The following is a 22,189-nucleotide window of genomic DNA, read 5'->3' on the forward strand; positions in this document are numbered from 1 at the left end:
GGATGATGTCATGGTAACATGGCAGCAAATGGATGGATTGTGACCCGAGGACTAGTGGGAAAGAGAAGTGTGCTTTCTGACATTTCTCACGCCAAGTAGCAAATCATCGAGCCTTTTTTTCAGTGGGAGTGCAGAAAAAGAAACTGATTTGACTTGTACAAAAATGCTCAGTGTTTCTTGGAATCATTGCCTGTATCTCAATTACATTCTGTGGGGGGGAAATGAATTTGGTTATTATTTTTAACCGACATAAAAGGATAGAAATGCAGAGGTCCATCTTTCACTAGCTCCTATGGACAGTGAAATGGGAAAATGAGTGGTCAGAATATATAATCTCTTACTTGTAATAGGCTGTGACTGTAACAAGTACAGGGCAGTAATCACTTTGTCAGGAGTTTGCAGCTGAGAATATCAACAGCTAATTCCTTTCAGTGAGAAAAAAAGACATTTTAGAAAAGTGGGAAGTTTTATTTGCATTTGAAAAGCTATGTTGTGTAAATTCAAAGTAAGTTTGTTGCAAAGACCCTGTAAGGAAGTGCTTGGAGTGATTAATGATTCAATTTTATCTATAAATGCCATGTGGAGAAACATAAAGCCAGAAAATTGTTGTATCAAAGTGCAAGGTCAGAGTTTATAGAAGACTAGAAACATTCAGGATAAACACTCTTAATGCTGATCACTTAAGATACTGAATTCTTTTGTTTAAACATGGGTCCCATTCCATAAAATAATAAAATATACCCATAACAACCTCTGCATGTAATGTATCCTTCACAATTTCAGAGAGAATATTAAAGTGATTTTATTTTATGAAGAGTCTATACAAAACTGATTAAATTTTCATTTGGTTCTTGAATATCCCAATTATGCTTTAGCACTCATTCTTTTATTACTATTTTCACCCACAAACTGAGCACATCTCTGTTAGAATTTAACCTCTACACTATAAACTATTTTTGAGTCTCATTTTGATAAAACTTGGCAAACACTGGAGGTTTAATAAATTAATGAAAGTCTTTGTGTCACTTGTTATTGAAATACTCAGTTTAAATAATGTGTAACACATAAAAATGAATCAAATATGAGATTTTGCTAATTAATTCTCTATTACAATTGAAGTATTTATTTTGATAAATGTTGGAATAATAACATAATAATGTTAAATACTCTACCAACATTTTACTTTTAAAAAGAGCAAGTTAGAAAACTGGCTTCTTATATGCAGAATATTAAGTAATGGCTATAAAAATACACCTGTAGACATAACATATGGCACAGTGGTGCTAGCTGAAAACAGAGTTGAAGCAGAAACTCACATGATTTTTCACTGATTCTGAGCTTGTTGCTCAAAGGCTGTGATCCCAAGAGTTTAGCAGGGTCAGATGCAATTGGGATGACAAGTTTTAGATTCGTTTTTTTTTTTTTTTTTTTTTGTAGCATTTATCAGTGGCTTTCTAAAGATACCATTTTCAATTGGTATTCTCTACTCATTCCAATATGCCAAACAATAAATAGGGCACTTCAGAGATGCAAAGTCCTTGACAAGTGGTCATTTTTCTACAATGTGTTTCAAGACTATTTTTCCAGAATCAGAGGACTTAGACCATGGAATGTCACAGCAGGCAGGGATCTTGAGGGGCTTCTCTGTTCCAGCTGTCCTTAATTGGCTCTTATTTGTCTTGTAGCCTCGGACCAACTCCAGTGCTAGGAATTAGAGATCTATCATCCGTTTAACATCTTTCCTATTTGTTTTTTCCTTTGACTAAGCTCAAATCTCTCTTGTTTTTGCATCTTTTGGAGCTACACAAATAGATTGAGCACACACTTAATCAGGAGAGTAAATGGTCATTTACTGTGTAACTACACATAAAATATGTGAAAAATAAAATTTCGAAGCCTTTCATGAGCTTATAGAAAATACTATTCTAGAGCTATTTATCTGTCTATCCTATACAGTTCTTCCTATTTTAAAAATGAATTAATCATTCATGGCAAATGCCAAGATGACAAGCTAAGTTGACAAGTCCTCTATTTTTATATACAGTAACTGAAGCATTCCCTACCCGACTTTGAAACAATGCCTCAGGCCTAAGCTTGAGGAAGAACCTATGGGGATGAAGATATCTCAGTTCCTGCTGCCTCAGTTTAGATGCCAGAAAAATGCCAATTTTATCAACTCTTGTCCAGATATATAAGTATTTCATGTAGACCATGTGAGGATGCTACTGAGATGAAAAAACTGAATACCTAGATCCTCAGCTAGATTTAAAATAGGGATACACAAAAGAAAGACTGGGTTTCATGTCTAACTTTAAATATAAATACTGATTTTTTTAATATCTCTATGCAGTTTTGAAATTTTTTCAGTCTTTCTGTAAGCAATATTCACAAAGTCTCAAGTGTTAAAAGACATGTATAGAATATGTTAAATATGAGGCATGCAATAGGCTAAAATTTTTGTAGAAAAACTACACTATAGATATATTACTCGAGGACATTTATTTGAGATCATTACATAGTAAGAGAGGGTAAGTTTGCTGTATCTCTAACATTGTCTTGTTTAATTCAGTTTGTAAAATGGCAAGTATCTTAAGCATGTATCTCCTTAAACAGAGGAGAACTTATGATGGCACTTTAAATATTGATACAATTATCTGTGTTATTGATAGATTGAGAGATTGAGCAGAGACCTTTTATATTCTAACCAGAAGCAGAATCCTTCATTAAGCATCTACTTCACATTAATGCTCAACAAGATAGAGAGTGAGGGGGATGTGTTTTTTGTACACACATTTCAAATATTTCACATATTTGGAATGAAGCAAGAAACCAGAGAGAGAAAAATGATCTGAAATTCAGGTTATAATAATGAGAATGCTCATTTTTTCATATTTTAATGCTGACACCTATAAGTGATATTGGTTCTCCATAAGAGTAAATATTTATAAGCATATAGAGACAGTAGAAAATAAAAATAAGTAAAAGATAAAATCCATTAAAATTTTTAAAAATAAGAAGAATGAAAAACTGAAAAAAATCAAATAAAGCTAAAAAGTGTTAATGGAATTATTTTAAATTGTTACACTCAATGAAGTTTTGGTTCATTTAACTAGGATTTTAAACTAGACATAAGTGTGGCTTCCAGAGTGAAATAAAAAAAAAAAATAACTAGTCTTAGAAAATGAGAAATACTGGATTTTATCATAAGGGGTAGGTATTATTTCAAACATAAGTACCTGCATTTAGGGATGCTATATTTAAGACTATTAATATATATATTAATATATTAACTATATATTAATATACTAATATATTAACTAATATATATATTATAATCTCAGGTTATAGGAAATAGAAACAGATTTATTGCGTTAATAGAGCTTTATTTTAAGGAACACATATATATTTATTTGTTATATATATACGTGTGTGTGTATATAAATCTAGAACAAAAAGAGAGTCAGTAGCACAACCAAACTTAGAACAATTTGGAAAATTATTCAATATATATTAGTAGGTCCATTTGCCTTAGAGTTCCTTTGAAGACCCTACAACAGGAGCTTCACCAGTCTGCTTCTGACCACGTTCCACCAAGCAAGAGCCTCTACTTTTCTATGTTATATTCTTACACGTAAGTCGTAGCTTGAGCTCCTGAATCAACTATATTTAAATTAAACTCTGTCACTTTGTAACGTAATGAATTTGGGAATTTTACTTAATCTTTCTAATTCTCTTTATTCTCATCCATAAAAAAGATATTGATACCTACCAAACTGAAGTGAGCTTAAAATAAGATAAATACATATTAACTATTTGTATTTAGCCTTTCCATCATAATCACGACTCATTTTTCTACCTTTGATTTCCTCTAATTTTCCTTTATTCTACTTTCTCATGACTTGCTTTCTTCAAAATGAAACCTACCTGCTCTCACAGACTCACCAGGTATACTTCTATTTTAAGAAAATTATCTTTAAACAGGTGTATATATCCTTTTTGATTATGCAAAGCTATTATAATAGATATGACTAGGCTAGGATAGCTTTAAGAACTTGAGTATTCCAGATCCTAATCTTTCCCATGTATTATTCCCTATATGTGCTCTGTCAGAAATTCTTCCTGAAAAATTTAGTACAAGTATGATAGGAAATTAGTCTAAATCATTTTACTATTCCTTTTGGAAATCATATAGGAAAAAAACAGCATTATTATTGAATGAAATACATGAAAATATCAAACTGAGAAATTCGGCTATTCCAAACTATCTGTAAACATTTATAAATATATGTGTAACTAAGTGTAAACACTTACAGCCAAAACAAGCAGAACTAGTGTGAAAAGACACAATACTCTATAAGGTTTATGTAGTAATATCTAGGAGTCAGACTGACAGAAGCCAGAAATTAGCAGGAAATACTCATCCCCAAAAGGCAAAGACCTCACTCTGAGTGAAAACTGATGCTGTAAGCAGTAAAGAAAGAACATTAAGGACATACAATATATATGAATATATAATATTATATAGCTATATAATGTATATACACATTTATATTTGTAGGTATACTGAATTTATATATATATAGTATCTATATCTGTATCTATATCTATATCTATATCTATACAGAGACAGAGAAAGGGAATAATGAATGTCATAAACAAAAAAATAATAATTGTAGGAGCAGAGTGTTAGCTCTAGAAACTAATTATATATACATACACAATGCTTATAAATTTGAAGGCCATAGAGGAGATAACCAAATAGTGTTATAGAATTGTTTTAAAGTAGAATTGATACCTTCCTGAAAAAACATAAATTTCAAGTTTACGTATTGATAGAATACACAATATTCCAGAGAAATTTGATAATTACCTATCCACATTCAGATTTTACATATGAATAATACATATATAAAACTATAAATATAAACACTCCTTTGGGCAGCAAGGCATATTGACCAAGTCATTTTAAAAATAGAGAAAATCCTGAAGGTAAAGATTTCTTCACAGTAAATTATTTACTGAAGTTCTTTCATTTCTTGACAGTTTTAAACAAGAAAAAAAGTCTCACTCATAAGAAGGTCTCAGGAGAACAAAGCAAATACACATTAATAAGATTCAGAATGCTCAAATGTCTTATTTTTCGTACGCTTAAACATGAAGAATTATTTTCAGCCATTCTCAAGGAAGTTCAAGCAACCAAGTCAATATTGATTAGAGTTGCTGATTGTTTTAAATCTAACAGTAGTGTTTTTCAAAGCTACCAATTTGGTATATATATATATATATATATATATATATATATATATATATACACACATACATTTGAAAAATATTTAAAATGGTAGTAGATATGTACATACAAATACAACCTTGGCTAAAACGAACAGATAAGACAAGACATAATTTCTTTCTAATTTACTGTGCATTATTCAATAAAACACTTGAATATATTTAATTGTATCATTCTACAATATATTTTTGAAAATAATCTTTATTTTGTTCCATATTGTGATTGTTTCTGCTTCTTATAAATTAAAAATAAAATTAGAGTCTATTTGCCAGATAGATTAATTTTAGCAGAAAAAAGTAAGCAAATAATAAATTATTATAACATTTTATGAACCTTAAAATCATAACCTGAAGCAAGTGTATGAAATAATCCAAAAAGAAAAGAATTATGTTACTAATGATTTTTTAGAAGGTGAATAAGAAATAAATCTACTGCTCTATTATCACACTTAATTTCCTTTCCCTTCAATTTTAAAATAAGTGCTTATCTGAGGCATTGATAAAGTATTTAATAATTGTATATCAAATATGAAGAGATAATGGGTTAGACGGTAGGCTATAGTTCCTAAGGCTTTTACTCATTATGACTCTTGACAGAGGTGAGGAAAATGAGAAAAGAATATGTTGAAATACATTTTCACACATATCTTTTATGATTTTATAAATATTAATAAGATTATGTAGTCTCCTGATATCACACATTCTCTAAGACTTCACCTTTCCTAAGTTTTAATTGACTAACTGTGCTCATATAAGAAATAATGTCCTTCAAAACATTTTAAATATTTCAGTTTTCTTTTTCTGGACTATTTCCAAATTTTATATCTCCCCTTGGTATTGAGTAGAAATTCAAATAGTTTTTCAAGATGCTGATAAACCTTTTAATAATAATATTTTTGGTTTTCCATTCAATAATCATTTGACAATGTTAACAACTTTGTAGGTCTTTGTTTTCCACTTGGCAGTCCATTGGAATGTTTTCAGGGAACATTTTGCAATTAATCAATCATCCAGTGACTTTGAGTACTGTACTGTGGAAGATCAAAAAAAACTTGTAAGGTAAGGTATGATTACAATGGAATGAATTTACAATCTGAACTGAAAAGTTTCCCTACAAAATGCTTTCAAACTTATATCCTCAAAAACCTTTTTTTTTTAACTTTTCATTGACACCACATCAACTCCATGTGATTATATCTTCTATACTTGTCCACCTCAATATCTAAATTTTTGTTTCTACATACACTAAATTTTGTGTTTTGAAGTAATCCTTAAACAGACTTCTATGTAATTTACATGAGCTCCCTTAGATAAGTATAGACTGGAGTTATTATATGTCCTCTATATTGTACATCACTACATTGACACATAGCTGCCACTCATCTGCCCACTCATGCAATTTCACTCATACTGCTTACAAGTTAAAAAAAAAGAAAAAGGTGTTTTTTTTAGCATTATTTGAAAATTAGAGAATTTTAATGTCCACTTTCATCCATAACACAAATAAGTACAGCACCAGGACTGTATTGTCTGGGATCTAGACACTCTGTTCTCTGGTCTTCAAAATGCTATATTATTATTAGACATGCCCTATCAATTAATAATGGGCAGTGTATTCCATGTTAAAAAATGTATAAAGTCAAACTGTGGTGTTCTGAGATTGAGATGAGAGGCAGTATTTTTTTGAGAGGAACTGAGTGGGCCCTATATCTTGTGAGAGTTAGTCTTAAAAATCCCATGGTATTTGCCACTGCCATCACCACCTAGACTTAGAGAATCTTTCCCCAAAACCTACCTCTCAAATTTAAATTTGTGCCTGTTCCTTTTCTGTGATTATATATAAGGTAAATCTGGGACATTTTAACAAAAAATGTAAAACCATAGTAAAAAGAAAATAATTAGAAAGAGAGATATTTATTTGAATTAACAGGTGTACAGAACAATTTATTCATCTTCAGACTGTAACATCCTTCAGGGATAGTTTATCCCAAATCCTTAGACTGTCCCATGGCCAAAACTCCTATCATCCTCCAAGAGTTAATTTAAAACTAGCTAAACTTCTATAGTGTGGTTCTCAAGTGGGGTGATTTTATCCCTCAGGGGATACTTAGCCACCAAAATCCAATGAATTAGATTTGGAGTACAAGTACCGAGGCTATAGCAATTTGGAACTGTAACTCAGTGATGAATAAATGGAGTGGACTTTAACTACATGGGCATGAAGACTTTTGGTGGTGGGTAAACCAGATGAAACTCTAAGTCATATATGTCCCTTGCTTTTTTAAGTTTACAGATAGGAGTTTATGGCTTATCCAGTCCTCTCTGTCTCTTTACCTACTCTTTCTCCCTTGTCAGTTATAACTAACTGGACTGGTGTGAAACATGCAGATATCTAACATAGCCAGAGTAGACATTCTCCTTTCTTCTTTGGGACTGGGAGAGCCACATAAAGTTATTTTTCTTCTCTGTCAATCCTCTGCCAGATTATTAGTGATTTCTGCAAATACTTTCCTATGAATATACTGTCTAAGTGTTTTGCCTTTATGGAGATCTCTTTTTCTTTCCTCCTAAGGTATTAACAATTGCAGAGAATTCCTCCATAATACTTTTCAACTCCTTCACTCATTTTCCTGATAGTCATCTTGGCATTTAATGTTTTCCCTTGATTTCTACACAATTATTTCTATAGGGTTGAATTTTCATAAAGCTTTCTACCTTAATTCTCCTGTTTCATTTGACCAATTTCCTACCTCAATTCCTGGGACTACCTACCTTTTCAGACTGTCTATTTCTATGTTTCCAAAATTTTTCTTTGTTAGCTGTTACAGAAACCGATTTTGTTTCTTTGCCTGTTTGCAAACATCTCACTGGCTGAGTTTTTCTTTCATGGCACAACCTCCCACAGAAGCCATACTTAAACATCTTTAATCTTGATCATAGGATACTCAGAGACAGTTTCATTAATATTATATGTTTCTATTCTCTGGAAAAATATTACTTATGATATTGACCAAGAAATTTAATTCCACTGCTCATCATTGTACAAATGAAACAAATTATCATAATTTCTTAATGTAAAACAAGCATTAATTTTTCAAGATAGTAAAATCATCAGGTGGCTGGACCTGAGACCAGCCTAGCTTAACTTTTGTCTTTGTGAGTTACCTTGGCCTTGTGAAATCTGTTCATTCTTAATGCCACAAACATCACAGACTCAAGGAACATCTTTCCTTCTTTAATTATCAAGTACAAATACAGGAAAACTGTATAATTTCAAACATATTCTTAATATAGACTAAAATATTTAAAACTCATCTGAGGTATGGGATGATTTTTTGTATCATTTTAACCCCACAAATGTCTACTCATACCTTTGGTGTTTAAGAACCTTTCTATTGGGTAATTTGCATAAATGGCTTTGTAGACCCCTTTTCAAAATAATAACCATTCTTCTCTTACAAGGAATTTCTTTCCTGTGGCATACATTTGAGGTTTCCTGTGGCATACATTTGAGGTTTCCTGTGTTGCAATCAAGAAAGGAAAAACAGACTAAGAACAAAAACAGACTAGGTATACTTTACACACTAAATTGCATATTCAAATTAAGGAGCTGACTTAGCTTATATGGATACATTTCTGCCTCATTTTCTTACTTAGCAGCCATGTTACAAAGCCCATCTTTCTCACCTTCAAGCATTTGTTAATGTCTTTGAGCATTTTTTTTTTTTTTTCTATTTCATACCAGGGAAGCTTGGCTGAAAAAAAGGCAGACAGACAGACAGACAGAGGGAGAGAATGAATTAGAATTTTTCCCTCTTGTCAGTCTTAATCTTGCCTTGCAAATTCTGATTTCTGATTTAATCATTCTCTGGGATATTGACACTAAGGGGGGAAAAAAAAAGACTCAGGACACAGCTTACATGTTTCCTACAGAAAGATAAACTTTCCTAAAACTTCCAAATGATAATAATATCAGAATACAATATAGATAGCTCAGTGGTAATTTAAGAATTATATGCTCACTGTATAGCATAGGGAACTATATTCAATGTCCTGGGATAAACCATAATGGAAGAGAATATAAGAAAGAATGTATATATGTATAACTGAGTCACTGTGTTGTACAGCAGAAATTAACACATCGTAAATCAACTATACTTTAATTAAAAAAAAACTCCTTTCTAACTAATGATTTCTAAGTTAAATGCAACTGCGGAATGATAAGTGTAGAAACTGGAAAAGTTTTCACTGTTTGGCCTGGTTTATAAGATAGAATTTGAGATTTGTATTCATAAATATAATGCAGATTATTTCCACGTAGGGATTTTGAGTTTGCTGACAATGTCTAAATAGCAAATTTAGAGTTCTTTTAAGCCATAACCAGTGTTTTATGTTGTCTTATTCACAAGTTTAAAGGTGTGAATATATTTTCCTGAAGGATCCTCTGACACAGCACCTGCCACAAACGTTCACTTTATCACTCTTGCCAGTGGCTGTACACGCAAGAAACTAATTTCTTTATTTCTAAATACACGTTAGAGACATTATCTCACCAAGCTTCCCCAAATCCTTATTATATTTATATTACTGATGAGGTAACTAACACAGAGAACACTAAAGGATTTTTCCGAAGTTATATGTATAAAAACGGTGCAGGGACCATCCCCCTATTGTCAGATGCCTGGTTAAGCAATCCTGTCTCTCAGTTTTGCTTTAGTTATTTTGCCCAGGAAAAAGGTGTCCTTTTATAACAGACGACTAAACTTTTCCCAGGAGGGGACACAGTTTAATAACAACATTTTTTAAAATACCGGTGCTTTCAGATACACCCGTCTCCATATCCTCCAGGAGAATACATTATGAAATGTCTAATCTCTCTCGCCTGCTATCAATCACTCTTCTGACCCTCAGCCTTTGATCCCATTTTAAACAAAACAATGATCTATTTTAAACAAAATAACTACTAAAATTTCCCTTTAATCCAGTTAGACTTTATATATTGTATTACTTCTCTCTACCTTTCCAAAAAGGAAATGAACATGCAGTTTAAATATTGGGAGACTGGGGTTGACATATATACACTAATATGTATAAAATAGATAATTAATAAGAACCTGTTTATAAAAATAAATAAATTAATTAAAATAAAATGCTTTCATACTCAAAAATAAATAAATAAATAATATACAGTATATATGTTTATCAATCTCTTACTTCTTGACATCTTCCTGTATTGAAATGGTCCTCTATCTGTTGGAGGCTACTAGTAACCTATTAATAACCAGTATCAACTGTTTCTATGATTTTTTTCCCTTTTCTTCTTTCCATTGAGAAATGGAATATTTCCTGTCATATCAGTAAACAAAGGATGTCACATTCATCAGCAGTTGCAGCCCTCCAGCATGAGCCAGTGAGCCCTGAGGAAACTCAGAAAGGAAAGAATACCTGCCATCTAGCAGCTGTCAGACTACAGCCACTCCCTACGGTGAGCCCTGAGGAAACTCAGGTTGTGAAAACACAGGATACCGGGCCCAGATAGCTGAGGTACATATCAAAGGAATGATTTCAGTGAGCCCAGACTCTTGAATCGTCCCATATATAGAAATTCCTTAACTTGGGATATCTGGTTTTCTTTAATTTACAATGATCCTTTGATATTCTGACTACCTGCCAGTTTGTTACAAAACTTCCATATAACCTGGCTCCCACCCACTCACCTCCTTGGAGCACTTCTCTCAGGGTTACTTGAGATGCTGCCTCCCTGGCTTGAAGTCCTAAAAATTCCCACTGAATAAAACATAACTCTTAACTTTTACGTTGTGAATAATTTTTCAAGTCCATATCATTCTCTTTCCTTTCTTGGCTCCTATCCTCCCTCCTCTTCATTATCTCCTTCTCTTCCCTCCCCCCATCTATTTCTTTCTTGAATAACTTTATTTAAAATTTGGAAACATAATATTTGCACTGAGTGAAAATAAAATATTCAAAAATGCTAAAAAATATTAAATGTCTCTCCTCCTAAAGTCCCTCTTCTCAGAGATTCACTTTTAACCATTGATATTAATCTTTGTCAGGTAGGTAGTACCATAATTTTAGATAATATGATTAATCTCTATTAATTTTTGTGATATATGATTTAGTCCTGTGTGGAAAACAGAGATCATTCTAGGTATTTCAAAGAGAAGGAATTAAATATACAGAATTGGAGGGTCACTTCTGGTTTTTGGTTCAGCATGTAAGGAGCTTGAAAGTTGTCATTCCCATGCACCCAACAAGAAAAAGGGTGAACAAACTAAAAATATACATCTCTTCTTAGATCCATAAAAGAATTGAGGTCAGGGCAAACTTCTGTTCCCAGAGTTGGAGAGACAGACAAGGAGATAAAGAATCACAGCTTACTGAAGTTTTCTGTTTTGTGGGAACCAGGAACAGAGAAAGAACAACTAAACTGTAGTTGATGAATTCCTGAGGCTCAATATGGACAAGTTTGTGTTAAAATCTCTAGAAAATCCCAGTATTAAAAGACCCCTACACTGGCAGCCAACCCAGGCCTCTGTGACTGTTCTCATGCAAGGTACTGGCCTAAACCTCCATGGCTGAGCCCACTGCCATGCGTGCACTTGGGCCTAACCCTTCCAGCTGTGTACCTGCACATCATCGGCCTGACCCCTGTCAGTGGCCCCCATGTGGAGATGGGCCCTGCCATCTGCCATATGCCCATGTGAGACCCTGCAGCCACAGAAGTGCACACCTACAGCCATGACTCCCACAGCCCGCACCACTGGGCTCACCCCAGCTGTGCATCTGCATGTCCCTGGTCAGACCCCTGTTACTGACATCCACCACTGTGTGCCCTAAGTAAGACCTTGCTGCCATAGGTGTGCATACTGACACAGGGATCCCACAGCTCCTTTTGGGCCTAGATACAGCCCTATCCCTTGTCACTGCCTGTACCATTGGGCTTGCCAGCAGTTGGCCCCTCCAACCCACTGGCCCAACACCCATCACCGGCCTCCACTGTCACATGCATACCCATGGGCATGGGGAGATACCCCCTGCCATCTGCCATGTGCCAACAGGGAAACCCTGCAGCCACAGGAGTACCCAACAACTACCAGAGGTCTGCATCTGCCAGTGTGCCCACAGTTGTCCCTGGCCCTTGCTGTTGGCCATAGCCCTCACCACTACATATGTGTGTGCAATCGGCCTCTAATAGTATAAGGCACCTGAAGCTGGCCCCCTACAGCTGAATGTATGCACACCATTGACTCCAGCCACCACCACTGCTTGACCTGATCCCAAGCCCATGGACCTAAAGGTGCCACTGAAGACCCCAACAGACCTTACAGCCACTGTGGACACACAGTAATGGAATATTATTCAGCTACAAAAATGGAGGAGTCTTGCCATTTGTGACAACGTGGATAGATTTTGAAAACATTATGCTAAGAGAAATAAGTCAGACAGGGAAACAAAAATACTGTATGATCTCACTTATATGTGGAATCTGAAAACATCAAACTCACAGAAACAGAGTAGAATGGTGGTTGCAAAGGGCTGATAGGTGGAGGAAATGAGGAGATATTGGTCAAAGGGTACAAACATTGATCATAGGATGAATAAGTTTCACAGATCTAAAGTACAACATGGTGAGTATTACTAACAATACTGTATTGTATACTTGAAAGTTACTATAACAGTAGAACTTTAATTTTCTTACCATAAAACAACAGCAACAAAATTATAATTATGTAAGTTGAAGAATGTGTTAACTAACTTTATTGTCGTAAATATCTTGCAATATATATGTGTATAAAAATCATTACATCATATACCTTAATGTTATACAATGTTAGATGTCAATTATATTTCAATAAAACTTTAAAGAAAGCCTGCTGTGGGGAAACTTATAAAATACAAGTAAGGCCTTTAGTTTACTTAATAGTATTATACCAATGTTGATTTCATAGTTTTGATAAATGTACATGGTTATATAAGATGTTAACATTAGTGGTAGCTAGGTAAAGACTATACAAGAACTCTCCTTATTATCTTCCTGACACTTCTCTAGATCTAAAATTATTTAAAAATAAAATATTTATTAATTCACCACAAAAATATCAAGAAGCCTCTAGGACACCGAAAGATAACAAGGGAGACAAAATCCACCAGAAGAAAATTTAGCTTCTTACACCAAGCTACAGCAAACAATAAACACAGTTTACCTCATAGAGAGATAAACATGAAGCCTCATACTAAAACCTTTTTACCTCAGTGCCTTTAGCCCAGTACACCCTGTCCCACTTTCAACAGCAACAAAAGAATTACAAGGCATGCTAAAAGACAAAAAACACCGTTTGAAGAGACAGTGTGAACATCAGACATAGAAGGAATTATGTACAAATAATTTGGTAAGCATAGAAGAAAAATAATAGAAGGAAATGAGGATGGAAAATTTATAAAAAAGAAAAGCGGTAATACAAGGAAGGGTGGGGGGAGAGATAACTGGGAGTTTGGGATTGATATGTACACAATGCTATATTTAAAATAGACAACCAACAAGGACCTACTGTATAGCACAGGGAACTCTGCCAGTATTCTGTAATAACCTAAATGGGAAAAGAATTTGAAAAAGAATAAATACATGTAAATGTATAACTGAATCACTTTGCTATGCACTTGAAACTAACACAACATCGTTAATCAACTATACTCCAATATAAAATAAAAATTTTAAAAATTCAGACGCTGCTAATACTCCTGAATAGAAATTTACAACAGCTGCTGCACTGTAGTAAATGCTTTTGCAACTAATATTTGAAGTGGTGTTGGGAGTTTTAGCCAGTGCAACTAGACAAAGGCAATTGGAGAGATATTGATTGTAATGGAAAAGTTATAAAGTTCTGTGACAATGAAGAAATTGAATTTTGGGGAAACAAAAAATATATGAAGAAATGACTGCAAACAATAACAGAATCCAGTTAAATAGTAAGATATAAAGTTAACAGACAGAAAAGGTGAGAAAAGTGTTCACCTCAATCCATAGTTTTATTGTTAGTAGTTATATTCATATTTAGAAATGTATATACCCTTCACATATTGTATATATATGTGAATAAAGCAGATAAATGACTTTATTAATGCTGTTCAGAACCAGGACATGAGCATAACAGAAAAGAAAGTATAAAATGAAGTAATTTGGACTTCCCTGGTGGCACAGTGGTTAAGAATCCACCTGCCAATACAGGGGACACAGGTTCAAGCCCTGATCTGGGAAGATCCCACATGCCGTGGAGCAAATAAGCCTGTGTGCCACAATACTGAACCTGCACTCTAGAGCCTGTGAGCCACAAATACTGAACTCACATGCCACAACTACTGAACCCGCTTGCCTAGAGCCTGTGCTCCGCAACAAGAGAAGCCACCGCAATGAAAAGCTCACGCACGGCAATGAAGAGTAACCCCCGAAGAGTAGCCCCCACTCGCCACAACTAGAGAAAGTCCATGTGCAGCAACAAAGACCCAATGCAGCCAAAAATAAAATAAAATTTAAAAAATTTTTAAAAAAAGATTCTCTAAAAATGAAATAATTTACTAAACCCCTTAAAATTTAAATTTGAAATATCATTAGGGACTTGTCTTTAAAAAATAAATGTTTAGTTCTACCCATGTAAGGACCAAGAAGCAATAATAGCTCAGTAGAAACAAGCATGACTAATGCCTAGATATGGTCTCCAGATATATTCCCCACTTAAAGGAGCCAAGACTCCTTGAAGAAATGACAAATCCTGGGTCTTGTCAAGATGTATGAAATGAGACCAGAATATTTGTGCCACAAAGCAAATAACTTTTCAAAGATAGATTGAAGGGGTTCACTTGATCAAAGAATTGATTTGAGCATTTAAAAAAATGACTATAGTTGATTCAGATTGAATATATAAAACTCCAGTTTTACTATGGGAAGCAACTAGGTCACCAATATTGTAATAAAAGTGTCAAGCAAAGAGAAATAATTAGTCTTTTCTGAAATAACTATATTTCTGGTTAACAAAATAGCCCTAGCTGATGAGAGAAATTATTCTCTACAGATGTCCAGCTAAGAATTGCAGAAAGAACTAGAAAATCAAAAGTTTAGGAACCCTATTGAAACACTAATTCAAACAAAGCTTCTTAATGTGCAACTATTTTTATAAAATGTTGATAGAAAACTTCATAAATCTAATATTCAAGCTTAACATCACTAAGAATGAGACAATCAATTATTATTTGGGATTTGACAAATATGGAGTACATAGCACAACTTCTAAAGCATTCCTAACCACAACATTTGAACTAAAATCTTATTAAACCATTAGAAGTAACTTTTACTTCTTACCCACAGGGATATGGTAAATAGAATTATAAGTTAAATAAAGTCACAAAGAGTCAAACATTGAAATCCTGATTCAAACAAATCAAAATATGAAGGTATACTTTGTAACTATTGGGAAATTTAATGTAAAGTAGATATCAAATGATACCAAGAAATTATTTTTAATTTCATGGGTCATAATAGCATTGCTGCTATGTAATAAAATAGCCATTTTTTTAAGAGATGTAAACTGATATAGAAAGGCAATGGCATAAAGAAGGGGACTTGCTCTAAACTATTTCAGTAGTGAAAAGCTAACAAACACAAAACAGGTTAGGTAAAGCTAAAGCAACAAACTTCTGATAGCGAGCTGAATAATTTGGGTGATGAGTCTTTAGAGATTCATAACATTCTTTCTACTTTGGTATTGTATGTTTTAATACTTCATAGTTGATAAATAAATTAAAAGTAGATAAATATATAAATAGATAAATAGCTAAAAGAACAGATAGAGAGAATAGAACGAAGAATCACAGTTCAAATTAAGCTCTGGAGAAAACAAATACAGAATAAGATTAATGCCAGGAATCCTTAAACTTACAGTAAACTAATAAAAAAGAGCAATAGCAAAATCTGGAGTAAGACAAAAGGGACATTTATTAATGTAATACAATTAGCTCCCCCTGGACTTCTTCCTATGCTGATAGGCAATAGCAATGATAACTCCCAACAGATTAGAAAAATATACAGCTGCTTAATAAGTAAGTTAAGTATCTGTTTGGTGCTAGGATCCAGGTGCTACAGAATGGATCCTGAAGTATTTCCAGATAATTCCAGGGGACCAGAGAGAGACAAAAAGGTACATGGGAAACAACAACTCCAGTGCAAGTTTTAGGATGAGTTCCTAATGATAGGTCACAGATATTGGAGATACAAGAGAGGAATAATAGTGTACCTGGGTCAGATATATGACAGTGCTACTAGTTAAATAATAATTTCTAAAAGGGACTTAGAATCCAAAGGCCCCAAGATCCAGAAACTAAGAGACCTTTATAGTCCAAATGCTATACATCTCCCAAGCAGGTCAGCAGAGGAGGACTATTTAGTCTTACTATTAGGTCTTACTACTATAAGTCTTACTACTATTAAGTCTTACTTACTACTACTTACTACTTACTACTAGTAAGTCTTACTTACTATTTAGTCTTACTATTTAGTCTTGATGTCCATTAGATCAAGAGCGAATGAAGGTGATCCTTTCAACATTACAGACTAGGAGCTGAGCAGGGAGTGGTGGAGCATTGAGGCCAGATATGGATCCTGCAGAGGTCTCTAAGGACTTGAGTTGATGTCTTCTAGTCAACAAAATATCACAATTTTATCATGGGATTCCAGTAGGTGTAGCAGCAGCTTCATTGACAAGCAATCCTGTATGCCAATTCAAATTACTTTGGAAATATATATGGTGATGTTCGTTACTGTTTTTTTTTCTATTTAAAGCAGTATCATCTTGTTCTTTTTATCAGTTTTATTGAGGTATAATTGACAAAATTGCAAGATAGTTTGTGAATATATCAAAATTTGAGAAGCTTGGTATAGAACATGTATGAAGTTAAGAGCTAAGTTACCCATTGTAAAACATGGTACCAATTCCTTTAAAATAAGTTAATTAAATCAAACACTCTCATACTTTTCAAATACAACATTTATACCCAGATTATAAAGATACCACATTAGAAATAACTTTCTCTACACTATTTTTAATTTAAGATCATCAAGTTTCAACTAATATTGTGACCAAAGAGAGAAAGTCTCAATATATAGTAGCATTTGATTTGGAGATCCAGAACCTAAAAGGGATTTGTAAATTGGGTTATTAAATATGTTACTATATACTACTATTTATTTACATATTGTAATTAGTATATAAATATAGTACTAAATATACTAGTATAATCAAATCCTACATTTAAGAACAAGCAAATACTGATTTTCAACTGCCAAAAAAAAAAAAATAGAACAGGAAATTAAACATTTTGGGAAAAACCAAATGAATGTGAGTAACGAAATTACAGAAAATTTAACTCTAAAAGGATATTTTCAAGTGAGAAATTTAAAATGTTAAATGTTATAATTATGATGTACCAAATATCCATAGAAGTAAGAAAAACAAGCTATTATGTAGTAAAAATAACCAGATTTTTGAAATTTTAATACATTTTTTCTAAGTTGGAAAAAAAATTCAATTATGGACTGAATAGCACTATGAACATAGATGACAATGAAAATCTGATTTTGAAAGCAGAACTTGACTTTTCTTCTAAAATGCAAGTGATATGAACAAAAATATGGAAATTGTGAATGAAAATGTAACATACCAGATGATCCAAAATTTCACTTATCCTTCTAACGGGATTGCATAGGGAGAAAAATGAGGTAAATGAGATGTTATTAAAACACGTAAACCTGTAAAAAAATTGTTTCAAAGCAGGAGAAAAAAATATAAAAGTTAAAAAGCAACAAGTGTAGAGATGTTTCCAGGAAGGAAAAAATAGTTACTTAAAAAGGAATAAGAATCTGGCAACAAAATTTGCAAAAACAACCCTGAACACAGAAAGACAATATCAATCCACGTTATCTTTTGTAAACAATAGAAGGTAATTCTAGTTCTCTTAAACAAATAGGGGTTTTATTGTTGTGATATAAGTGGATCATATAATTAATGATTATAATGATAATTAATACCAGTATAGATATTTAGAAATTAGAAAAAAATAAAGATATTTCACAGACTACACTGCAGAGACAATTTGGTCAGGAAACTCCCAGTACCATTGCTGGGTGCTGCCCTTGCCGCAGACAGATATGAAAAGGGAGCTCCACCTTCTCTTTCATCTCTCTCTCCCCTCTCTCTCTTCTCTCTGTCTCACTGGCTTCAGCTTAAGTACCCTAGGATGAAAAATGTTACTGACTGATGCTACTTTTGATGCTTATACTTTAACTGTTAGTGGCTGATGAGAAGGAAAATCCCTTGTTATGATCCTCCAGGTGTGATGCAGCAAGAAGAAAAGCATTGCACTGACATTATGAAATTTGGAAAATTAACCAAATACCAGGAGTTGCTCTTTTATCACTTGATGTTGTGATATGATGCATGACCTCAGGAATCCCTATATTCCATTCTCATATCTCCATATCCTCCCATATGATAGAAATCTTTGTTCCTCTGCTCATCAAGATTAGTCATCTCAGAGAGTGATACAACTGCACAGTTTACCTATTGACTCAGTCATGAGGGTCCCCAAAGAGACAGGTGGCAGGCTTAACTTCTAACAATGATGGGACCATTGTGGTGATCCATAATGAAAGTTCTAACATTTTCACTTGGGAAGAATGGTAAAAATTTACTAGTGATTAGTAAGGTGTATTTGTGAGGGTACTCATTCCCACTTCCAACACATGGATTTTAAAATCCATGAAATCTGAAAATAGGAAGAACTGAACACTTTTTTTTAATTAGGTCAAAAAATATACAGTATCCTGAGAAACAGCACCTTTAATCTCATATGCTATAGTCTTCTAACATTTCAATAAAATATAACACTATATTTTCTGGTTAATGTAGCATATGATAAGACACGTAAGTCACATGGCATCAGCTCTTTCCTGTGTTTCTTTCACTGGAAAAGTGTTTTCTTTTTTTTTTCTTTAAAAGCAAACTTGTACGGTTTAATAAGTTTTAACACATCCAGTGAAAATATGAATACAGAAACATGATGGGCAGGATAATGTGTACAAGGCAGAATATATCTAATCCCACTGCCCCCACCATTATGGAAAAATTCCAATATAATTAATTAGTTTCTGTCTGTTCTTCTTACTCCCAAGGTACAGAACCTGGAAAGGGAAAAATCCATGGCATGTATGTAACTTATTCACTTTCTCCTTGAAGACACCTATGTCTGTATTGTCCTTGTAAACCTCCCTGTAAAAATGCTAAAATAATTTACTATAAGGAAAATAACTAATGAAATTATATAATATGACTTTAGCAGAGCCTACTTGGTTCATCTAGACTGCTTCTCTGAAACAAATCTGACTATAAAGTAGAGGTTATGCATGTACACTCTCCAGCTTACATGATTAATAGAGTATTAAAACTAAGTCCCAAATTTAAACAGCTTCCTTTGAGTTCACATCTACCACATATAATCAATGTTAGCCTGCATCTCTGAAACCAAAATACATACCAATGCTTAAAAGAAATAATTTGAAAGTTCAGGGCATTGCAAGAGAGGAAAATGTTATTCCTATGCCTGATGCCTGATTTTTGCTCATATCTGTTTCTATTAGTAAATTTCATGATATGTAAGATCTATGATTTCTGAGAGTATATAATTTTATATGTTTTCATATAAAATTGTTGTCAATGAGTGTCTTAATGTGGGGTGGGAGATGGGGTGGAAGATGCTTCCAGCAATGGGAACCTATCAGCAGTGACACTATCAGATGCTGTTTTATGCAGCTCTGCTGTTCAACAATAGCATTCCCTCCATTCTACAACTATAATGGCTTGTTCATAAATTCATTAATTGACATCCACAAAATAAATTTTCTAATCCATAATCTTTATTAAGAAGAATTTCCTCACCTCTCTTTTCCTAGTGCTTTCATTGACCATAAATATATGCTAAGATGCTAGACCCAAGATTATTAGTCCATGAGATATCAATGTTTTTCTATCCCAAAACTCTTTATTACCTGTTCCCATTATTTCCACCCATAATGGCAGAGAAGAGTCTTGTTCTAACTATAGCCTACACCAGATAGAAATCTTTCCATTATTCTGACCTCCACTCAAAGTTGGCACTATAAGTGACCCAATAAATTGGCTAAAGCAGCACACTCAAATACATTAAACTCTAGGCTACCCCACAACCCTGCAACTTGATCATGACACAGTTAGTCTAAGACTGGGCTCCTAATTCCTGCTTTGGCAAAAGCTATAGGAGGAGTAAACTATTTATGTGAATGTGTTAGAGAATGTAAAATACAGATTAGTAACACAGAAAGGCAACTCATTGTAGATATGGTAAACTAGGAAAAGAGTACACCTCTGCTGCTGACCTTAGGTCCTTTCTTTTACTCATTCATGGCCCCAGACTAGTCCAATGATGTCAGAGTAAAGACTGACACTTTTGAAACTGTGGGAAAGGACTTTCCTGCTGGCACAGTGGTTAAGAATCCGCCATGCCAATGCAGGGGACACGGGTTCGAGCCCTGGCCCAGGAAGATCCCACATGCCATGGAGCAACTAAGCCCGTGTGCCACAACCACTGAGCCTGAGCTCTAGAGCTCCTGAGCCACAGCTACTGAGCCTGCGTGCCACAGTTACTGAAGCCTGCATGCCTAGAACCCATGCTCAGCGAAAATGCCTCTGCAATGAGAAGCCCGCACACCTCAACAAAGAGTAGGCCCCACTTGCCACAACTAGAGAAAGCCCGTGCACAGCAATGAAGACCCAATGCAGCCAAAAATTAATTAATTAATTAATTAATTAATTAAAATAAGACTGTGGGAAATATTGAATAAGGTTTAAGAGGGTTAAGTACAGGTTACCTATGCTCTAGTCAAACAAGACATAGCATAAAACTAATAATGAGTACAAGCAAACAAGATTGGTGGCTCTGATAGTCTTCATGTATCTCCTTCTGAGTACAGGACTGAGAAATATTAGACAGAAAGAATACAGGGAAGTAGGAAAGAAGGGGCAAGGGAGAAAAGATGAGAGTAAGGAAAGAATAAAGAAGGAAGAAAGTAAGAGAAGAAAGGAAATAAGGGAGAAAAGAAGGAAGGAAGGAAGGAGGGAAGGAGGGAGGAAGGGAAGGAAGGAAGGAAGAAATGAACGAAGAAAGGAAGGAAGGGAGGGAAGAAGGAGAGAAGGAAAGAAGAGAGATACAGAGAGAAAGGGATTAAAGAGTGCACTCTTAACTTTAATCAACTCTGTCCAGATGAAGTAAGATGTCACAACTACTGCTAAGCTTGGGGCCAACATACCTTCATGGTTATTTATTGTTGTGTAACAAACTACCCCAAAACTTAGTAGTTTAAAATAAAAACCATTTTATTATATGTTTAGGGGGTTATTTCGCTCACCAGAAAATAACATGATCATGATTTTAAGAAATTTTTTATTTCAACCCCACATATCACATTCAGGCAGATTTTATGTACCAATCATGGTCTTGTTAGCAGTGGTAGAAACAGACAGTTGTTTTATTTTTATTGACCATTTTTATATTTCTACAGCTCTAAATTAAATTCCTTAGTTAGAAGCAACACTGTATAGGATACAATTATTGTAAAGAATGCATTTAGTAAGTTCACAGGTGGCAATTTTGGAAGAAGTGTTTTGGACTAAGAAGACAAATCTATAATCAGAATTAATGTCTATAGTGAGGACAAATCACTGCTCTGTCTATAATCAAAGGAATCTAATGTAATTAGCCTGCTTAGAGGTGTTTGGTTATACCCCTGGGACACAACTTT

The sequence above is a fragment of the Balaenoptera physalus genome (assembly GCF_965194825.1).
Source record: "Balaenoptera physalus genome assembly, chromosome: 18".
Lineage (NCBI taxonomy): Eukaryota > Metazoa > Chordata > Mammalia > Artiodactyla > Balaenopteridae > Balaenoptera > Balaenoptera physalus.